The sequence below is a fragment of the Panthera uncia genome, chromosome F1 (assembly GCF_023721935.1).
Source record: "Panthera uncia isolate 11264 chromosome F1, Puncia_PCG_1.0, whole genome shotgun sequence".
NCBI lineage: Eukaryota > Metazoa > Chordata > Mammalia > Carnivora > Felidae > Panthera > Panthera uncia.
This window is the reverse complement of record NC_064813.1, coordinates 17,591,630-17,615,316: the sequence shown is the minus strand read 5'-3', so window position 1 is coordinate 17,615,316 and position 23,687 is coordinate 17,591,630. Positions and strand designations below refer to the sequence as shown.

Genomic DNA, 23,687 nt, shown 5'->3' with positions numbered 1-23,687 from the left:
AGAAGAAGAAGAAGAAGAAGAAGAAGAAGAAGAAGAAGAAGAAGAAGAAAGAGAAGAAGAAAGAAGAGAGATAGTTTATTACTTGTCCAGGCAAAGGAGACTGAAGCAGGCAAGTGCCTCCAAGGCTGCAAATCCTTCCCGGGTAAAAGGCTGAGGGATTTTATAGGAAAATACAGGACAGAAAAATAAGTGAAGGGGTGGGGGCTTCAAGAATGAGGAAGAGAAAAATTTGTTCAGTTTAAAGTCAAGCTTTGCTGAAGCAGTAGTGTGTCCATCTTAATTTCCATCCATTTTTACGTTTCTATAGCAGTTTCACTATCCCTACTAATTATACTGCAGGATATGTTTTATTTGAACCTACGTGGGGGCACAAGCAGTCATGATACCTCAGTGTAAATTACAAGAACCTCTAGAGAACTTCCAGGAGTTTGGAGGTCAGGAGATTACACAGGCATGGGGGAGCTTGGGTAATTCAGTCGGTTAAGCATCCGACTTCAGATTTCAGCTGGGGTCATGATTTCATTGCTCCTGGGATTGAGCCCCGCCTTGGGCTCTTTGCTAAGAGACTGCTTGGGATCCTCTCTGTCCACCTCTCTCTCTCTCTCTGCCCTTCCCCTGCTCGTGCTTGCTCTCTCTCTTTCTCTCTCTGTCTCTCAAAATAAATAAACATTAGAAAAAGAACATTGGGGCACCTGGGGGGCTTAGTCGGTTAAGCATCTGGCTCTTGGTTTCAGCTCATGTCATGATCTTGTGCTGTGTGGGTTCGAGCCCTGAGTCGTCTTCCATGCTGACAGTGCAAAACCTGATTGGGATTCTCTCTCTCTCTCTCTCTCTCTCTCTCTCTCTCCTCTCTCCCCCTCTCTCTCTGCCCCTTCTCTGCTTGCACTCTCTCAAAATAAATTTTAAAAATTAAAAAAAAAAAACGTAAAAAAAGAAAAGATTTGTACAGATGTGTCTGTCAAACCTCAGGCTAGGATCTCTTCCTCCATGGCCATTTCAGCTTCTTATCTGTATTAAATTAGTCAAGACATACTTTTTGGTCAGAGAATAGGCATTATCCAGCGTTATTTGCGGCCAAACCCACTCTGCTAACACTTTGGTATTTCTCCAGGCTGACTCCTATCCTTTGTCTTCCTCCAGGAAGAGAACTCCCTCTAATCTGCCTATTCTAGTTAATCTTTTTCCTCTGACTTCTGCTTTTCATCAAAAACAAATTCTACTGTCTCAGGATAGCTAGACTGGCATCTATATCCCCTAAGGTTCTTTTCTGATTGGGGGCCATTGTTTGATACACCATGTATGTTGTTTCCATTGTGTACTAATGGCTTGGGTATGGTTAGGATACATATTTTCTACCCAAAAATGTTGGGCACCCCATATAAGAGTTAAATGAGTGGTAGTCGAAACCATCTGTAATTTAGTTTGAGTATGCCATAAGGCCTCGCATAGCCTTCCTCCTCTCAGGGTGGGTCCCTTCCTTAGAGGATCTCAGATCTACCACTTGATGCCCAATGCTTTAATTTCACCGGGAGCCTATTGTTTTCCCCTATTCTGATTAATAGCTTTCTGTCCCCCCAGACAAGAAGGTTGTGGGTGCACCTAACACACTGTGGCATGTTGGGCATGTTGCCGTTACATTTTTCCTTTATAACCAGAGACTTTTGCAAGCATTTGATCGTCAAGGTTTATAGCCACGCAGCAATCAGTGTGCTGGGAGCTATATACCAAATGACTTAAAGTCTCAGTAGGAAGCAATTCTTGGAAATCCCCTCCCACATGATGTCCTCTGTAGTAGATGTAGCCTGAAAATTACTAGTCAAAAGATGCTAGGGCATTATTAGAGTTCAATTTAGCCATTAACAGTTGATCCAATTTATCAACAGATTGTATGACCAGAATGCCTCCCACACTCAGGTTTGCAGACTCCCATCTGACCTGGTCAGGTTCCAACAGCGGGGGGAGCCTCAGGAAACCTAGCTTCAACTTCCTGGACATCTGGTATAATTGCGCTAAGAGATAATACTATTCTCTTGCCTTGAGCCTCTCTCTCAAAGTATTAATATAATGTCGAGTTTCTGTCATTTCATAACCCACTTATCTGTTTTTTATGCTCAACTATTATTTCTCCTTCTGTCCGTTTATCATTTAATTGTCATTCATTTGTACCCAAACTTTCCCGCCTTTAGAAAGGGCATGGATTTTGGCCACCATGCTGGTTCAGATTAATAGCAGCAACCCTAGCAGCAAGCACCTCTCCTTCAACTCGTTCAGGGATTGGCCAGATTATTTTAGGGAAGTCTAGTCCCCTCTCCACCCCTCAATACATGCGCACATACACTGTACTGAACCTTTCATATTGCTCCTCATGGAGGTATACTTTGGGTATGCCCATGGTCACCTGGCACTCTTCCTTTCTTTCCCTGACCACATTCAACTGTTAAACGCTAATTGCCGGCCAGTTGCTCTATTTTTTTTTCAACTGTCTTTAGGCATAAATTGTTCTGCAAACCAATCCAATAAAATTGTGACTTTTAAAAATTTTTTTCAACATTTATTCATTTTTGAGAGACAGAGAGAGACAGGGCATGAGCGGGGAAGGGGCAGAGAAAAAGGGAGACACAGAACCGGAGGCAAATTCCAGGTTCTGAGCTGCACAGAGCCCAATGAGGGGCTCAAACTCATAAACCATGAGATCATGACCTGAACCAAAATCAGATGCTTTAACTGTGGTTCAGGTCCTTAGGCTTGAACTTCTGCAAGCTGTAAGAATGAAGTCCGTTCGGAAGTACCTGGGTGACTCGGTTGGTTAAGCGCCGACTCTTGGTTTGGCTCAGGTATGATCTAATGGGTTCGTGGGTTTGAGCCCCACATTGGGCTCTGCACTGACAGCATGGAGCCTGCTTGGGAGTCTCTCTTTCCCTCTCTCTCTCTCTCTGCCCCTCTCCTGCTGACTCTCTTTGTCTCTCTCTCTAAATAAATAAATAAATAAAAACTTAAAAAAAAAAAAAAAGAACAAAGTCAGTTCTTTTGGAAACTGGGAGCTTCCATGTCCTCCCGATGATGAGATTAGGAATAAACTTCTATGGACTACTTCTCTCTCTAAGCAAAATTTCTGAGCCCGAGCTCTTGAGCTGGGGTTAGGAACAGTGCTTGCTTCTCTGAGACTTCCACCTCTGCTGCAGACGCTGAGTGTTCAGCGAAGTGGGGGAAGGCAGCAGCCTGAGATCCCCTGGGCTTGTCTCTCCTGGCAAGAAACCATGGCTCCCAAGCTGTGGCAAGGACTACTGGGCCCCAGGCTTAACCAGCATGCTGTGACCAAGGCCCTGACCTGCACCAAACTCACGCCATAGCCCCTGCTTCCCAAGTTAGCAGTGATTTAAGTCACTGCTGTACCACAGACACCCACACACGTTCCCTTGATATTAATAGAACATCTCCGTTCATTCTCTTTCTGCCTACTGCCATCAGGATGTCCACATTTAAAAATTATTCCCTCCTAACAACCAAAAATTCTTCAGTTAACTTCATGTAAATTGGGAAAAGTTAGCCTTCCTGCCCTTTTCCTTTGGAAAGTATGAAATAATCATGTCTTTGCTGACATGCAAGTCTTTTTCCTACCAGAATGAGGGATCACCTTTCCTCCAGGCTCTTTTATACTTATCCATTCCTAAGAGATAGGACTTTTTAAGATTTATTATAATAAAAACAACTTAGCAATTTGAAGAGTAGCATAATAAGCCACCCCAAAATATGCCTCTTTGGCAGAAGGATTATTTTGAACTGATTATTTTTAAGAAACTATAGACCCTGCAGAAGCTCTGAAAACCGAAATTACCCGTTTGTAAGAGAAATCTACATTTGTAAAGTAAATTTACATTAGAAAGGGGGCCTGTTTACAGGAAGAGAGCTATTACCTTCCTGGCCAGGCAACCTTTGTTTACCAAACATTTTTTCTCAACTTCTGTGAATTGCCTTTCCATTTTTTTGAAACCCCAAGCCCCTAAGCCTCTCTTTAGCTCATGGTGGTCTATAAGCCTCAATCTTCTAGGCTTGGAGTCTTATATTTTTGAGGGGCTCCCATTAAGTAACTAAAACATCTTTAAAAAAAAATTGGTGTGGGGGGGGGGTACTTGGGTGGCTCAGTCAGTTAAGCGGCTGACTTCGGCTCAGGTCATGATCTCACGGTTAATGAGTTCGAGTCCTGGGTAGGGCTGTCTGGTATCAGCGTGGAGCCTGCTTCGGGTTCTCTGTCTCCCTCTCGCTGTGTCCCTCCCTCCCTCGTCCTCTCTCTCAAAAATAAAATAAACATTAAAAAAAAATTTTTTTTTCCTGTTAATCTGTCTCCTTACCTCAGGCCCCTAAACTTTAGCCCATCCTCAACCTGAGCAGTATACATTCCCCTGAGAATACACGGGCATCAGGGTAAAATAAAATATTCTCTCATCGACTACTTGGATATGCCACCGTTAACCTTAAACTGCAGGTTACTTCACCAGCCAAAGATGGGGTTATGGGGAATAAAAGAGAATGAAATCTGAGACAAACAAGCTACAGCAAAATCTTACCCAAGTCTGGGGAATAAAAGAGAGGCAGGCTTTTTTTGTTGTTGTTGTTGTTAATTAGGTTTTTTTCTTATGTAAGTAATTTTCACACCCCACATGGGGCTCAAACTCAGGATCCCTAGCTCAAGAGTCGCATACTCTTCAGATTGAGCCAGCTAGGCACCCAGAGAGGCACCCTTCTGCAAGGAGAAAAGGGGTAAGTTGGAAAGGCTGTTATAAACTCAACCCCCATTGGAGTAAACTGGAAGTTCAATGTGTGGTGGCTCCTCATTGGGTCAACTGTTATGGGGAAGAGGGGATTGGGGAGGAAATCTTCTCTTCCTCCGGCTGGAATGGTACAGTAGTATCCACATGCAAGGTGAAATCTATGTAAGGTCAAGTCCTAAAGTCAAGTCCATCTCTTCCTATTGGGGCTGCGATTAACTACTATTGGTGTGGTTGAAACCTCCTAATGCCACTTTAGTGAGGTTTGCAATAATTACGTTTCACACCACCCATTCACCCCACTTCCCCACGCCTAGTTCTTTTTAGCTTTGTTTACTCTTCCCTTTTGCTTAAGTCTTGCGTGTTGCTTTCACACCTTGTGGTCAAAGCCTTCTTCCTGTTGCTATAATCGCCCTCCCCCACTTGCAATAACCCTTTCCCCTCTCTTGCAATAATGCTTTTGAATACCGTCTCTTCTTCATTAAATCCAGATTTGATTTTTATTCCAGTCTTATGAGTAATTTCTCTTGGTATTGCCTACCTTGTGACATCCTGAACATACGGGTTTTATGTTTTATGGTTTACCTTGAGTTAATGTTCAGGATAGAGTGATACGACAGTACGTGGAGCAGACTGTGGTGTCCCAGCTAAAGTCATCATAGAACAGCTGGCTCCCAGCCAATTCAGCAGGAGCGTGAGGCAGTCCAATTGAGACATGAAGAGCTAACTGCCCAGTGGAGCTCAGAGGAAACCGCTAACCTGTAGAGCGAAGAACTCAGTAAGTGATATTTTTTAAGCCTCTAAGTTTATGGGCATTTGATAAGTAGCCATAGATTAATGATACAGTGAACACGTGAAGGAAAGAATGTGCAAATGAACAATGTCACTCTGGAGATTTTGTTCCTTCCTGAGTAGGAGGAAGGCAAACCAGGACTTCCGAAGTAGATTGCTACTGGGGCTTCCGATCTGAGATGATAAATAGTATATGAGCTGATGAGGATAAAAATACGATTTTGAGTGTATTTTTGAAACTTTAGTTGCTATGGGGGTGTTTGGAAGTGTATAAAATTTATCACCCACCAAAAATATGGAGTCGTGATACTAAGAGGGTATTAGTGAGTTCTGTGTGAGTCATACATTCACCTTGGACTAGAAAATATCTTCATGATGTTGTGAAAAGTCAGAATCACAGGGGAAGTTGGATTAGTCTTTAAGGCATCTTTAAAATATGACAGCATCTTAATTCAATATCCGTTTAGCAAAAATATATGTACCTTGCCCTTTATATACTAGGCACTTTGCCAGATGCTAGGAATAGATCAGAATAGTCATTACAATTAAGAACCTGACAATCTTGTTGAAAGATATTGATAACTACAATGCCAAGAGCAATGACAGCAGTAAGGGATTTACTGCCTGTGTAACTAAATACTTGGGGTTGGTGCTAATATCAGATATGGCTGGATTCAGGGCTGAAATGATGAGGTCAGAATTTCATCTCTCCACGTGTTAATACTGCTTTCCTCTGTGTCGGACTCATTCTTGGTTTCCACGTGGTAACAAGATGGTACCATTATGGTGGCAACAGTTTCAGTCCCTATGACCTAGTTAGCTTCATATCCAATAAAAAACCAAACCAAAACAAAAAAACCCTCTCCTTTCTAGATGTCCCAGCAAAAGCTCCCCTTTCTTGAATAATTTGTCCATTCCTAAACCAATCATTCTGGTTGGAGGTGTGGGTAAGGCCCTAAGAATGTGATTCACTGATTGGTTTAAGTCTGGATAATATGTTAAATTTGGAGTTTTGGGGTTTGGTTCTTTCCAGAACCATGTGGACTGAAAATGAGAACTGAGAAAGGGCACAGCTTTCCATGTGTCACCAGAGGTAAGGTAAATAGATGGTGGTATTCAAAATGCAATCACTGGGGCGCCTGGGGAGCTCAGGCCATTAAGCATCTAACTCTTGATTTCAGCTCAGGTCATGATCCCACCATTTGTGAGTTCGAGCCCCCAGTCCCTCATTGGACTCTGCCTTTACAGCACAGAGCCTGCTTGGGATTCTCTCTCTACCTCTCTTTGTGCCACTCCTGGGCGCGCGCGCACACACACACACACACACACTCTGTCTCTCTCTGTCTCTCTCTTGAAATAAACATCAAAATTTTTTTTTAAAAACCACAATTACTATAGATTACAGAGGGCCTATGTTTTGTCATTCTTATTTACTGCAAAAATTTACCCACAGTTTATGATTTACCTTTTTATGTTGACCTTTTTCTTTCTCTTTCTTTCATTCTTTTTTTTTTTTTTTTTGACAAGTGGGAGTTGCATTTTTATTGTTCTTATTGTTAAATAATATGTCTATTTTTTTGTTCTCAGTGATTAGTTCTGGACCTTTAGCCAAACTCTTAATAATTCTCACCACACTATTGATTATGCTTTCTTTCCTCATGGGGAAAAAAATGGAAACAACCTGTGAGTTGAAAGGAAAGAAAAGTGCTTCTCTATCCTCAAGGTCTTCCAGCTAGATGAAAAACTGTTAAATTTACATGAGACAGATTAACAGGGAAAAAAAAAAAAGTTTTATTATGTGCACACAGAGGCCACATAATGAAATGAAGACCCAAAGAAATTACCAAGGCAGCAGTTTTTATACTTCTCAGCCAAAGAAACAATAAATCTGTGAGGAATTGACAGGATTAAAAAAACTTAATTTGGGGAGTTTCAGTTAAGGAATTCTAAACAGAATTTGGGCTGGGGTAGTAAATTAGTAAAAAGTAAGAAAAGTTGGGGCACCTGTCAGGCATGTGACTCTTGATCTCAGGGTTGTAAGTTCAAGCCCCCACATTAGGTATAGAGATTACTTTAAAATAAAATCTTTAAATAAAACTTCTAAAAACAAAGTAACAAGAGTTATTTATACAACCTTCTGAGCTTTAAATTTCTCATCTCTGGTGAGAAGGATGTCTCTTTACCTCCTGGTACAGGGAGGGTAACTTTCACATGGGAAATTCATTTCCTGCCTTCAGAAGGATGAAGGGTCTGAGTGTCCTTTTTGTATAAGTTATCTCTTAAGTGACTTTTATTTAAAATGATCAATATGCCAAAGTGGCATATGTTAGGGTAGTTTTCCCTTGATCTGTACAGAGTCTTAATGTTATTCTCAAGAAAGTCTCATCAAGTACACCATTAAAACAAGAACATGTAATCTCGCATAGTTTCTGTGAATAAAATCTGTTACAATTTTAACACCTACTGTTAAAAATGGTTCCTGGCTACCTGTATTAGTTTGCGAGTGCTACTATAACAAAATACTATAGACTAGGTGGCTTAAATTTTGTCTTAATGTTTATTTTTGAGAGAGAGAGAGAGAGAGGGAGAGAGAGAGAGACAGACAGAGTGCAAGCAGGAGAGAGGCAGGGAGGGACACAGGCTCCAGGCTCTGAGCTGTGAGCACAGACCCGGATGCAGGACTTGAACTCTCAAGCCATGAAATCATGACCTGAGCCAAAGTTGGACGCTTAACCAACCAAGCCACCCAGGCGCCCCCCAGACTAGGTGGCTTAAACAATAGGTATTTATTTTCGCATGGTTCTAGGAGTTGGAAGTCTGAGATCAGGTTGTTGACTGGATTGGTTTCTCCTCAGATCTACCTTCTTGGCTTTCAGATGGTCACCTTCTTGCTGTGTCCTCATATGCTCCTTCCTCTGTACATGCTCCTGGCATCTCTCTGTTGTCCACATTTCTCTACTTACAAGTGCACTGGTCAGATTGAATTACAGCTTACGTTAAAGGCCTTAATTTGAACTTAGTCACCTCTATAAAGACCCTATCTCCAAATGTAGTTGCATTCTGAAGGATTAGGGGTTAGGACTTCAACATATGAATGGTAGGGGGTACAAGTTAGCCCATAACACACCTTTCTAACTTTATACCCCCCCCCCCCGACGTACTCTTTTAGCACACTGTTTTTTTTGAGTTTCGACTATTAAGCGTTCCCCCTACAAAGGGCCTTTGCACACGCTGTGATAATTTCTGCCTAGAATGATCTTCCCTGGCTGTTCCCTGGCCCACTTCCTTTTTTCATTCAGGTCTCTGATCAAATATTAGTTTCATTAGAGATGGTTTTGACCAATTTAATCAAAACATCATTTCCATCAGTCAACTGTGTTTCACAGAATTTATCTACTGACTTAATATATTTATTAGCACATAAAGCTTATGCAGGAAGGAAGCTTGTGTAACTACCGTGTCTCCAGAACTTGATACAGTGGTTGATACACAGCAAGTATCTAATAAATGTTTGTTGAATGAATAAATGTTATTCCTGAAGAACAGAGAAAGACTGACACACTGAATCTTCTACAGATTAGTAATTAAGTTATGATTGGATATCATCTGCTAATCTTATGTCTCTTAGGAACCAAAAGTTATTATTATTATTTTAATTTTACTTCCATTTATTAAGTAATCTCAATCCCCAACTGAGCTCGAACTCACAACCCCAAGATCAAAAGTCACATGCCCTACTGAGTGAGCCATCCAGGCACCCCTGGAACCAAAAATTATTTAAAAAACAAAAAAGTGGAACTATTTGGTAGGAAACGTATAATAATAGAATAACAGATGAATGAAAATTAGTGAAAGATAATTAGATGGAGGAGCTCTACTTGAAAGTAAAAAATAAAGGAGAATACAAATATATAGATAATACTATAAATATATAAATTGTAGATATATATAACAACATGTAAACTATATATGTATATGTATATAGATAAGAGGTAGAGTGAAGAAAAATAAAAGTGCCAAAACCAATTAATTGAAATCGAGAAGGAAAGAAAAAGGAGGAACTATAAGGTGAAATAATATAATGAACTGTGATGATTAATTTCCCAGAATTAAAAAAAATCAAAACACTACTCAGTTTGAGGAGGGCCTTAGAGTGGCAAACAAAAGAGACAAGAATAAAGGACGTGATCTCAGGTTTTAATACTAGAAGAGAGTGAGGGCTGGAGGTGGGGAATGACACAGATATCAGAGTCTTACTCCAAAACCTGCAACCTTCTTCACTATAACCTAAATGTTCTAGTATACTTATTCCATAACGTTTTGGAAAAGATTATGTCAGGCCCAATATGAACGCTCAGAAATACTACCTATTACTTGATAATTATTATTTTATATATATATAATGTTTTAAGTTTATTTATTTTGAGAGAGCGTGCACACACACACACACACACACACACACACACGTGGGGGAGGGACAGAGAGAGACAGACTCCCAAGCAGGTTCTGCACTGTCAGTGCAGATCCTCAAACTCAGGAACCATGAGATCATGACCTGAACGGATGTTGGCTGCTTAACTGACTGAGCCACTGAGGCGCCCCTTATTCTTTTATATTTAAAACTTTATTTGGAATATATATTTTTTTGCATGGTACAAACCGGGGGTTTAATTTACAATTTTTCTAAATGAACAATGTTTCCAGCATTATTTATTGAATAATGATAGCACTGCCTCTTTGTGTAATATTTGTATGTCTTGTTATTTTTTTAATTAATTAATTAATTTATTGTTTAAGTTACATCCAAGTTAGTTAGCATATGGTCCAACAATGATTTCAGGAGTAGATTCCTTAGAGCTCCTTACCCATTTAGCCTATCCAATCCCCCCCCAACCCCTCCAGCAGCCCTCTGTTGGTTCTCCATATTTTATGTCTTGTTATTTTTATTTTTTCAGCACTTGCTAGAATTGAAGACCGTGATGAAATTCTGGTGAATTAGCCAGAGTAATTTGCTCTAGTTGCAATGTCTCTTCCCGGTTCAGTGCAGACTTTGGGAGTGATTCCAATCTTGCTCCTTTGGGTGGTTCTTACCCAATCTCAGGCATTTTCCTCACGTACAGGCATGAATCGGTATTCAGTTGAAGACTTAAAGAAGATATTCTTTCTTTATTTTTTTAAGAGATTTTTAAATTTATTTTTATTTTAGAGAGAGAGCATGTAAGAGGGGAAGAGGGGCTGAGGAGGGAGAGAGAGAGAGAGAGAGAGAGAGAGAGAGAGAGAGAATATCCCAAGCAGGCTCCACACTCAGCCTGAAGTCTGATGCAGGGCTCCATCCCATGACCCTAGGATCATGACCTGAGTGGAAATCAAGAGTTGGCCGCTAAATGGACTGAGCCACCCTAAGATACTTTTTAGATCTTTTCATATAGTTTTTTCCTTTCTGCAGCACTGCCCTGAAAACTCTAGCCACTGGATTCTCAGCCACTCCAACTCCCACTTACGTTTCCTCAACTGAGAACCACCCTCTGGTGCTGCCTGGGGGTGTAGAGTGGACTGGAGATGTTCTTCAGGCAGTAAGCTGGGATAATTTTAGGGTTCACCTCATTTATTTCCCGTTTCTTGGGGACCACTGCTCTACGCTACTCAATATCCAATGTCTAAAATCATTGTTTTAGGGGCACCTGGGTGGCTCAGTTGGGTGAGTGTCTGACTTCAGCTCAGGTCATGATTTGATGGTTCGTGAGTTTGAGCCCTGCATTGGGCTCTCTGCTGTCAGCATGGAGCCTACTTCAGACCCTCTGTTCCCTCCCTCTCTGCACCTCCCCCACTCATGTTCCCTCGCTCTCAAAAATAAAAAAATAAACATTAAAAAAAATGAAAGCAGGGGCGCCTAGGTGGCTCAGTTGGTTAAGCGTCTGACTTCAGCTCAGGTCATGATCTCGGTCCGTGGGTTTGAGCCCCGCGTCGGGTTCTGTGCTGACAGCTCAGAGCCTGGAGACTGTTTCAGATTCTGTGCCTCCCTCTTTCTCTGACCTTTCCCTGTTCATGCTCGCTCTCTCTCTGTCTCAAAAATAAATAAACGTTAAAAAATTTTTAAAAATAAAAATAAAAATAAAAAAATAAAAAAATGAAAGCAGTGTCTCACACAGTGAGCCTAGTTTTTTAGTGGTTTCTTGTGAGAGGGTAAATTTGGTCCATGTTACTCCATATTGGTCAGAAGTGGAAGTCCCTTGGATTCTTTTTTTTTTTTTTAAGTTTATCTATTTATTTTGAGAGAGAGAGAGCACACATACAGGGGAGAAGCAAAGAGAGAGGGAGAGAGAGAGAATCCCAAGCAGACTCTGTGCTGTCAGTGCAGAGCCTGGCCTGGGGCTGTATCCATGACCTGAGCCAAAATCAAGAGTCAGACACCTAACCAACTAAGACACCCAAGCGCCCCAATTGGAGTTCATTCTTTTTTTAAGTTTTTTACATTTATTTATTTTCGAGAGAGAGAGAGAGAGAGAGAGAGAGAGAGAGAGCACAAGTGGGGAGGGGCAGAGAGAGAAAGAGACAGAGAATCCAAAGCAGTCTCCAGGCTCTGAGCTGTCAGCACAGAGCCCGACGCGGGGCTCAAACTCACAAACTGTGAGATCATGACCTGAGCTGAAGGTGGACGCCTAACCGACTGAGCCACCCAGGCGCCCCTGGAGTTCATTCTTAAGCCAACTTTTTTGGGGAATGTGTAGGGTGGTAGGTTGTGTTCCCTAGAAGCAGAGCCGGAGATGGGAATTCTTATGAAAATGATTTAATGAGGGTTTTCTCTCAGGAGAAGGGGAGGGAGGGAAGCAGGATAGGGTAGGGGAAGAAAACAAGGTGAGAATGAGGTTTCAGCTGGCAACTCATTTCAGTCTAGTTTTCTGGGGAGCCAAGGAGCACCATGTACACTGCAGGGTTGGTCCCTGGAGGCTGGAGTTTTGTTCAGCTTGTGTCAGTGGATTGGCCATTGGCTCCCGGTGTGGAAGATGGGTGGAAGGATAGAAGCCAGTTAGGAAGGTGGCTCCCAGCTGCAGCAGGGCACCCTCCAGAAAACAAGGCTGTGTTGTGAGCCATTCGCAGCCAATACTCAACAGCCAGGTGACCCGGCCAGGTAAAAGGAATTGGGTTGGGCACCATCGGTATCCACTACAGGTAGTAAGCATTTCAAGCACTTTTATGTCTGAAAATATCTTTGTTTTGCCCTCACACTTGACTCATACTTTGGTTTTAGAATTTTAGGCTTAAAATAGTTTTCCCTCAGAACTTGGTAGGCATTTTTTTCTAATAGCATCTAGTGTTGCTTACAACACATCTGTCTTAGCCGGCTTGGGCTACCACAACTCATTGCCACAGACTGAGTGGCTTAAACAACATTTACTTCTCTGAGCTCTGAAGGCTGGGAAGTCCAAGATCAAGGTACTTGTAGATTTAGTATCTGGTGAAAGCCCACTTCATGGTTTGTAGATGGCTGTCTTGTCCTTGTATCTTCATATGACAGTGAGGAGGGAGAGAGAGGCAGTAAGCTCTTTTGTCTTTTGTAAGGGCACTAATTCCATTTATGAGGGCTGACCTAATCACCTCCCCAAATCTGCCTCCTAATATCATCACGCTGGGGGTTAGGACTTCAACATAAGAACTTTGGAAGGACACAAGCACTCAGTCCATAGCAATATCCAATGTCAATCTGATTCTCATTATTTTAAAATTTATTTATGTAAGTAATCTCTACACCCAACATGGGGCTTGAACTCATGACTCTGAGGTCAAGAGTCACATGCTCCTTGGATAGAGCCACATAGGCACCCCTGATTCTCATTATTTTAAAGTAATACTTACCTTCCTATATATTGACAATAATTTGGTATTTTCTTGGGGTGCCTAGCTGGCTCAGCCAGTAGAGCAGGTGACTCTTCATCTTGTGGTTGTGAGTTTGAGCCCCACTTAGGGTACAGAGATAACTTAAAAATAAAGTCTTTAAAAAAAAAAAAGAGGAAAAAATTTAGTACTTTGTTTTTATCCTTGATGATTTGAAATTTCACTGGTAAAATATTTTTTTAATGTTCTTGTTTGGCACTTGTTAAGTAGTCTGATCTTACTGTCTCAATACGGATCTGTCATGAATAATATTATAATGATTGGGAATTTTTTATTCTGATCTGGGAATTTTTCTTTAACATTTGTCTATTTTTTCCCTTTAGTTATCCATAATCTATTCCTTAAACCTCTGAAAATTCATTTCATTTTTTAAAAATTTAAATTCATGTTAGCTAACACATTATTTTGTTTTTTAAATTTTGTGTATTTATTTTTATTTTTATTTTTCAAAAAATGTTTAATGTTTATTTTTGAAAGACAGAGAGAGAGAATGGGAGCAGACAAGGAGGGGCAGAGAGAGAGATCCACACACACAGAGAATTCAAAGAAGTTTCCAGCACAGAGCCCGACACAGGGCTCGAACCCATGAACTGTGAGATCACGACCTGAGCTGAATTCAGACACTTAACTGACTGAACCACCCAGGCGCTCCTATTTTTATTTTTATTTTTTTAATGTTTATTGTTTTTTGAAAGAGATAGACAGGGCCCAAGCAGGGGAGGAGCAAAGAGAGGGGGAGACACAGAATCCAAAGCAGGCTCCAGGCTCTGAGCTGTCAACACAGAGGGACTCGATCTCACCAACTGTGAGATCATGACCTGAGCCGAAGTCAGATGCTTAACCAACGGAACCACCCAAGAGCCTGTATTTTTTTTTTTTAATTGATAGGCTTCATTATTTAGAGCAGTTTTAGATTTAAAGACACAAAGAGCAGAGAGGACATAGAACTTCCCTATCTCCCCCCCTCCACCCCCACCAACAGTTTCTCCTATTATTAACATACTGCATTAGTGTGGTACATTTGTTATAATGGATGAATGGAATATTAACACACTATTATTAACTAAAGCCTATAGTTTACATTAGGGCTCAATCTTAGTGTTGTACAGTTCTGTGGGTTTTGATACAGGTATAATGCTCTGTGTCAACCATTATAGTATATCACTTGGAGTAGTTGCACTGGCCTGGAAGTCCCCTATGCTTCACCTATTTATCCCTCCTTCCCTCTTCCCTGAATTCCTGGAAATCACTGATATGTTTACTGTCTCTACATTTTGCTTTTCCCCAAATGTCATATTGTTAGCATTATACAGTATATAGCCTTTCAGACTGGCTTCTGTCACTTAGCAATAAGCTATCTCCTCAGGGTGTATGGATGTGGAAGGAAGCATGTAAAGCCGGGCACTTCCACAAGTGCTGGAGGAAGGAGGGCTTCATTCTTGAGGGTACTGGGCAAAGGCTGAATTTCCATCTTCCTCCTTCTTTCCACTACTCCCCTGTCCATTATGTGTTTCCATGTTATCTAAGGGTTTATTCAGCCTTTCTCTCAACGGTATGCTTTACCTATAATAAGAGCCTGCTTATCTAGAGGATTCACTTTCTTTGAGAGATTTTCCTGGTCTTTAGCTTAGAGACAAATCTTATCACTGCTAGCCTTTTTAGGTATAGCTGAATGGGGGAGGGCTTAACCACAGAGGTCCTGGTTTTGATCTGATAAATGCATACATGTTCGGGGGGGGGGGGGGGGTCGGTGCCCACCTGCCACTGGCATGTATTAGTTCTAGAATTATCATAGTTATTCAAGTAGGAGAGGAGGGAACAACCAAAGGAACCATAACTGATTTAATGAGCCATTTGTAGTTTTACTGTACCATCTGTATGTACTTAGACCAACTGTTCCACAGGTAGTCTTTTAATTAATTATCATAACTAGTGCTAGAAGGCTTCATCATGCTTGAGGCTCTATTGGGAAAAAAAGGCTTTGTTGCTTTCCAGTAACTTTAGCCTGAATATACTTTGGAAATGACCTTGTCTACTCTAGATTCTTCATTGGTCTATTATGATATACACATATATCATAAAATCTATATTATATATATATATCCTATCATAGTATAACTGCATATATTAGTTAATTACCATCTGCTATATACAGTATACACTTATGTACATATAGATACAAATATACATATATATTTGAGAAACTCCCCCAATTTTCTTGTTCACTATTGGTCTTCCATTCTGTTTTATGGTGCTGTTAAGAATTTATTCCTTTAGAGATCTCATTCATTTCCTTTTCAAGGCATTTTCAGAAAGAGAAGAGGTAAATGTGTGATCTCAGTCTGCCATCTTGAAGTAGCAATCACAAGGTTTTCATTTTAGTCGTAAATTCTACTTCTGTATTCATTTGTAGAGTAGAATAGGAGGAATAAATGACATGCTGGCTCAACAAACCAAATTTCAAAGCTCCCCGGATTTTTCTGTCTCACTTCTCAGGTGAAAGAATCTCTTGCAATATAAATATGCTCTAAGTATAAAAAAAATCATGGAGGGGCGCCTGGGTGGCTCAGTCAGTTGGGCGTCCGACTTCGGCTCAGGTCATGATCTCGCGGTCCGTGAGTTCGAGCCCCGCGTCGGGCTCTGTGCTGACAGCTCAGAGCCTGGAGCCTGTTTCGGATTCTGTGTCTCCCTCTTTCTCTGACCCTCCCCTGTTCATGCTCTGTCTCTCCCTGTCTCAAAAATAAATAAAACGTTAAAAAAAAAATAAAATAAAAAAAAAGAAAAGGTAACCTGACACAGCCATGGAAAGGACACAATTCAAAAAAAAAAAAAAAAATCATGGAAAAAAATTCCTATCAAGGAAGCAGGTGCATTGTTCTGCCATGATACACAAAGAAATGTTCAGTAATGATGTCTAGAGTGGGTACTTAAATTTATCAGTCAGTATAAATTTGTATTGATATGTTAAGTTAATCAATATTTAATAAGTGTACTAAATGAAGGCAACTGGTCCACTTAATGTCAGAAGCTGAGATGATTCACACAAGAAGAGGAACAGATTTTCTCAGTATTCTGTTTCTCTAAAGAGAACATTCAAAGGAATCATTATCTTATAAAGTGGTTCTTTGGAAGAAGCAAATTCTTACTTGTGTAGATAAGCCATGTAGTACTTCATGTTGCCTAATCAACCAAGAAGTATTCATTGAGCAATATGTAGTCTCTACTGCATATAGTAGGCAGATTAAAGCCCTGCCAAAGAGGTCCATGCCCTAATCCCTGGAACTGGGTCAATGTTATGTTACAAGGCATTGAGATTTTGCAGGTGGAATTTGCTGACTTTTAGAGAGATTATCCTGGATTATTTGGGTTGGTCCAGTTTAATCACATAAGCCCTTAAAATGCGGAGGAGGAAGGCAGAAGAGTCAGAGAGATACAGCGTGAGAAGGACGTGATCCACTGTTGCTGTTAAGAAAGGTAAGGGGCCATGTGCCAAGGAATGCAGGTGAATGGAAGCTGAGAATAGCTCTGAGCCGACAGCCAGGAAGGAAACAGTCTTATGACCACATAAAATTCAATTCTGCCAACAACTCGAAGGAGCCTAGACGCAGATTATCCCCCAGAGCCTCCAGAAAGGAAAACGGCTCTGCTTGATTTCAGTCTTGTGAGACTTGGCAGTGAAATCGGCAAGCCTAAATTCTGTTGTTTTGAGCCGCTGAACTTGTGGTAATTTGTTATGGCAGCAAGGGAAAAGTAATACACTTCTACTGACACTGCAGCAGATACCAAGACTGAATTTGATTTTTAGTATGGGATTCAGCTTATAATGTCTTCAGACATGTTATCAATATCGGTTACATCTTGGTACAAACCAAGTATTTGAGAATGATGTAGTAGCATACAATGAAGGAAGGAAGGAGGAAGAATGGTGTAGTTTTTACTTAGGACTTTGGTTTAATGACTCAAAACTAATATATGCTCTTATATCAGTTGAACCATTGTCAGAGATCACCCAGATTCAGCAACCCTCAATTTTTGAACATAGGGTGGGGTGCCAGGATTTGGGCCAGCAGCTTTACTGCTGACTTAATTTTTCCCAACTGAAGGTGAATTTCTACTATCTCACAATAAATTGATAAGTGCAAATGCAGTTTATGAACTGGTGTGATGGTAGATGCCTGAGGCTGTGTGTGGGAGGGCTCAACAGGGTGAGAAAAGAAATACCCTTTGTTATCTGAGTAAATCGAATTGAAAAGATAAGAATTACCATATGGACTCAGGAAATAAGAGGAGGAAACGTCAGGGGCGCCTGGGTGGCTCAGTCAGTTAAGCGTCTGACTTCATTCAGCTCAGGTCATGATCTCAAGGTTTGTAATGAGAGCTCTGACAGCTCAGAGCTTGGAGCCTGATTTGGATTGTCTCCCTCTCTCTCTGCCCCTCCCCAACTTGCACGCAGGCACGCTCTCTCTCTCTCTCTCTCTCTAAAATAAAAATAAATAAACATTAAAAAAAAAAAAAAAGAGGAAACATGTCAGAAGTAATCCTTGTTGGGGCGCCTGGGTGGCTCAGTTGGTTAAGCGCCTGACTCTTGATTTCGGCCCAGGTCACGATCTCATGGTTTGTGAGATAGAGCCCCAAACTGGGCTCTGCGCTGACAGCAAGGAGCCTGCCTGGGATTCTCTCTCTCTCCGTGCTTCCCCTCTTTCTGCGCCTTCCTCACTCGCTCTCTCTTTCCTAGCTCTCTCTCTGTCAAAAAAAAAAAAAAAGGAATCCTTGTTTTATTTGACATCACCTTCAAGGGTTAATAGGCTTCCCAAAGTAACTTCTCTTGCAACCTGATATAAATCAAATTATAATTATATTATAACCAAATACTATTCACTCTTCATTGTAGGTTGTTTACATAAGTTCACACTTCAGTGCTTCTTTAGCACTCCCAGTTTCTTAACAGAATTTAGTGGCTGATAGGAGTGAGCATTGCAGGAGGAGTCACGCATGGTATGACTCACCCGCTATTACAGCGGAATGCCCGGGGCACTAGGCAGGAAGAAATATCACACACTAGGAAGGAGTTTTGTTGCAAATTACAGTGAACAGGTTACTGTTTTAAACATTTCTTGATTCTAGCTATATACACTTTCCCAGATTGTTTAGTTATGCCACATCGCACGCATGGGTGGTCAAATCCATGGAGCAAAAGATTTGCGAGGTTATGTGTTTCCATTTTCAACAGGAGGTGTTTTTTTTTTTTCTTTTATCCTTTATTACTTGGGCTCCACCTAATGATGACACCACTTGTTTTCCTTTGAATTCATTAGACATCAGTTTGTTTTGGTTTATTACATTCAAGTGCATCTAAACCTGCCCACATATTCATAACATATGTACATATTGCTATATACAGAATGAGCAAATGTTTTTCTAGTCAATGTTGTTTTCTCCCAGTCTTGGCATTTTTTTTTGAAATTGACTAAACCTATTTGGTAACTTGCATTTACATTCACAGCTCCACCTATAATCTTTCATTGTTACAATATGTCTGATTGGCCTATTTTACAACTGCTTTGACTAAAATTGCCAGCAGTAGCTTGCCAAAGGAGTGCCTTAATAAAGGAAATTAACTTCTTTTAATACGATGACTGACTTACCAAGGTATTAGCACTATTCATTTACCTTCTTTGAACAGTGCTTGTAATTTTACATAGGAACACTGGGAGAAGAGAATAAAAGCTAACAATGCAATTCTAGCAATGAGATCAGTGTGATAGACATTTTTAGAAAGGAGATTGTCTGCAAACAGTAAATCTTGAGAAATTACAGTTCTCTATAGGTAACCGTCTACCTCTGGTTTTTAATGTATAAGTTGGAGCTTTTCATTTTACCAGTAGCTTGTAGATTATTTTCTTCCAGATGCATTATTATACTATTGTATTACAGGAACTTTTCTATTTCTTTCCTGTCCATTCACACTGACAAAAAAAATATATTTTCTCCTTCCCCACCAACTTTAGCTTTTTATTTTTTTAATTTATTTTTATTTTTTTTTTATGTTTATTTATTTTTGAAGGAGAGAGAGACAGAGCGTGAGAGGGGGAGGAGCAGTCAGAGAGGGAGACACAGAATCCGAAGCAGGCTCCAGGCTCCGAGCTGGCAGCACAGAGCCCGATGTGGGGCTGGAACTCACAAACTGTGAGATCATGACCTGAGCCAAAGTCGGACGCTCAACCGACTGAGCCACCCAGGTGCCCCAACTTTAGCTTTTTAATACCGTGTTTATTTCACATTTTTTTTTAAACAGGGTAACACCATTAAATTAAAAAAAAAAAACTTAACAGGACGCTATTATTCAGAGATTTGGTTGGACAGCAAATAGGGCTAACAAGTAGGAAAGTCTTCAGGTGACTCAGGCAGGTAAAGCTTTTTAGAAAGGATCTTTTTGAGAAATTGGTTACCAAAGGGTAGGACAAGCTGGAGGTAGAAACCTCCAGCCTATTTCCCTATCATATTTGTATAAGTCACTTTACAAATGTGTCTGGGAAGTTCAATCTTCTTGGTAATTCCATTCCATTGAAACTCTATTAGATTTTACTTCAGTAGCAGTATTTTCATAAAAGACTTTGGATTTTGTCTTGTCATTTTTGACAATATTAATATTAATATTTAACAACACGACGGAATTCTTTCAATTATTAAGCGCTTAGTTTTTATTTTACATTTACTTTCATTTATCATATATTTTTTTGTCTTCTATTTGTTTCTTTTCCTGAGTTGTCTGACTTCCGTGTGTGTGTGTGTGTGTGTGTGTGTGTGTTTTGCCATGCTTCCTCTTTTCTCTTCTGCTTTTCCAGAACAACTTGCCAGTGGAAACTACTAAGGACTGTGTACTTTCAGAATAGTCTGCATACATTTAACTGATATAAAAGGGAAATTCTATTGCATGACATCCTCTCTCCCCTCAGCTTCCTTTTGCACATTTAGATTTTACTGAAGCTATGTTCCAAAGAGGTAATACTAAGCACAGATGATTTCTTCCTAGGAGACTTCTCAGTTGGGGTCATACCACTTTTGTTCTCTCAGTAAGTAAGCTACCTGGAAGGAAGAAACCATTTTACATACTTCTTACATTCCCTGCAATATCAATCACAGTGTTTCTCAAGGGATTAGGTTTACCGGGGTGCTGGTAATAATGCATATTCATAGACCTTACCCCAGACCTACAGTCAGAACCTCAGGAACCTGCAATTTTTAGTTTTCATGCCCTAAACTTTCTCCCATGCCTTCACCTGAATTTTTGGTCACTGCCTGGATATGCTTACTTGAATATATTTTCGTCTTACTTCCTCAACACAAACTAAAGCATTCACTGGCCATCTCCGATGCTGTCATCATGTTATCCCTGGACACATCTTTGGAGTCATTCCTCTTTGTATTCCATCATTTTTTTACTTAATCAATTTATTGGCCTTTGTGCCAAGCACTGGAAAAGACAGTGATGAACAAGACCATGGGTTATGCCCTCAGGTATCTAAAGATTCTTTTACAGAGAGTAACTTAATCCTACAGTTTTTCTTTTTCTTTTTTTTTTTTCTCAGAATACTCCCTTATTTTCCTTGTCAGCACCTTAATCTACAATCTCATCACTTATGTTTGGACGCCATCATTTTTTCCTAATTAGTTTCTTTGCTCCTAATCTCCCACCTCTTCTGAAAGATTAATGTGCTGAAAACTTAATCTTCAAAGCAACACCTTGAATATATTTTACCCCCTTGTAATGTTTTCATTGTTTCCGAGTGCTTATAGGTTATTTTCCAAAGTGGGCCTCAGATGAACTTCTGAATAATCACTCCCCCCAATGAAATAGATGTCTGAATTTGATGTAAGCAGTTTTACTTATTTATTTTCTGGGCTCATGACTTTACACTTTCTGACTGAGCAAGTCACACTTTTCTCTTAAAGGCCTATCAGCCCCACCCCCCAACATGGCTGGCCCTTAGCATTTACGTTTGTTTCTGCTCAAACTGTTATTCTCTGCTTTACTCATTGAGCATTTAGTATGTGCTCTTTGGTAACATTACTTATCCTCCCCCAGCCCCAACTCTCCCAGACCCTCCCCTCCAACATTACTTATCTTTTTATGTATTTTTCTAATTTTTCAATTATTCCTTAAGCTTCCTGAATGCAGGGACAATGTTTTATATGCTTCTTTATCTCTTCCTTGCCTAGTCCAGGCCAATGTATAGAAAATATTCAACAAATATTCATCAGATTCTTTACATTCTTCTTTTATGCACTCATTCGTAAGAATCAATACTGTCCTTTCTCTTTAATGGAGCTTACAATTTAGTTGGAAAAACTAAAGCACACTTTAAGCAAATAATTAAACTAAAAATGAGATCAACTGCTTTACTTATTTGTTAGTCAAGAAATATTTTGGGGCGCCTGGGTGGCTCAGTCGGTTGAGCACCTGACTTCGGCTCAGGTCATGATCTCAAGTCTGTGAGTTCTTTTTTTTTTTTTTTTAAGTTTATTTATTTTTGAGACAAAGAGAGACAGAGCATGAATGGGGGAGGGGCAGAGGGAGAGGGAGACACAGAAATCGGAAGCAGGCCCCCCAGGCTCTGAGCCGTCAGCCCAGAGCCTGACGAGGAGCTCAACCACTGGAGCGCGAGATCATGACCTGAGCTGAAGTCGGACGCTTAACGGACTGAGCCACCCACCCAGGTGCCCCCACAGTCTGTGAGTTCAAGCCCGGCATTGGGCTCTGTGTTGACAGCTCAGAGCCTGGAGCCTGCTTCCGATTCTGTGTCTCCCTCTCTCTCTGCCCCTCCCCCACGAATGCTCTGTCTCTCTGTCAAAAATAAACATTAAAAAAATAAAAAATTTTCTTTTTAAATGTTAATAAACATTTTCAGACAGAGCGTGCTTGTGGGGGAGGGGCAGAGAGAGAGAGAGAGAGAGAGAGAGGGAGAGAGGAAAACAGAATCCCAAGCAATGTCGGCTCTGTCAGTAAAGACCCGGAGTTGGGGGTCCATCTCACCAACTGTGAGATCGTGACTTGAGCCGAAATCGAGTTGGATGCTCAACCAACTGAGCTACCCTAAGAAATATTTAATAAGCACCTACCGTGGGCCAAGTATGTTACATGCTGGGGATACAAATCTGAAGCTGATAATCTAGTAGAGAAGAATCCTATATAAACCGCTAAAATACAATATTATAAGTGCAAACAAACATCCTAGGAGCACAAATTAGGGTGTAAATATCTTTGCTAAGGAGTAAGTCTTCACCTTTCAGTTGGGTTTGGAAAGCCAAGTTAAACAAGGGGTTGGGTAATGCATTTGTTAATACAAGGAGGGTGGTTCTTGGAAATCTGGTAAGTTCATTCGTGTATCATTATTCTGAGCTAGGAACAGGATGTAAGCAGCCATGGCAGAGCTGAGGAGGATGACAGCCTTATGATGGAACACTGCTGGGATGAATGGCTAGGTCTTGTTGCTGGGCTTTCATCTAGGCCCTTCTTTAGTTCTGCCCCTTCAGCATGGTTAAAGGTACCTAGGGAAAGGCCCCAGCAGCCCCTATGGTCTTCAATACACAGGACAGAATTATATCTGGGATCTTTCCCTCTAAGAAGCAAAGGATGACAGAGTTGGAAAGGATACTGAAAATCACCCAGTTGTTTCTAATTTGCATGCCTCAGAATCTTGGGGTTCTCAAAATAGCAAATGAAAATCTGTAATTAATTTTCGATATTCCAAAAAGCTACCAGAAATGGCACATTTTTTCGTGTTATTAACTGCCAGGTTTCTTTGTTTTGTGATAATTATATTAGATCCACATTAAATGGAGGTTCTTAACTGAGCTGTGTTCAGATTAAATGTTTTCCCATTATTGTTATGCTTAATTTGGTAAATAATTTTTCAAAATACAAGCATTGTCGAATAAAATTGGTAATATTTGCCCCAACGTTTGCAATTTACAAAGCACGGTTCACTGACTTCATGTTACTTTATTCCTCACGATACTGTGAAATAGTTTAACAGCAGAACCCGGACTCCTTGACTCTCAGTCCAGTGCTCTTTTCAACAGCTCAGGGCTTCTGGGTTTTTTCCTTGCGTCCCAGTCAGTCTACAGAGCCTTCAAACCGCGACTCGGAAGCACCTGCCGGGCCCTCGCCACTGGGTCACACCGCCCGCCTCTCGGGCGACGGCCACAGCGACCGCTCCCTCTTCAGGTTCAGGA

General features: G+C 40.7%; 1 protein-coding gene and 1 pseudogene across 1 annotated transcript in view; one reads left to right on the top strand and one right to left on the bottom strand.

The window, feature by feature from the left end:
• LOC125926007 (dnaJ homolog subfamily A member 1-like) overlaps positions 1-23,687 on the bottom strand; it is a 111,958-nt pseudogene that overhangs the window by 29,432 nt on the left and 58,839 nt on the right.
• COP1 (COP1 E3 ubiquitin ligase) overlaps positions 5,303-23,687 on the top strand; it is a 277,450-nt gene continuing 259,065 nt past the window's right edge. The window contains exon 1 of the mRNA XM_049634009.1: positions 5,303-5,544. The gene's annotated coding sequence lies outside the window, so the exon portion shown is untranslated. The remainder of the gene's footprint in view (positions 5,545-23,687) is intronic.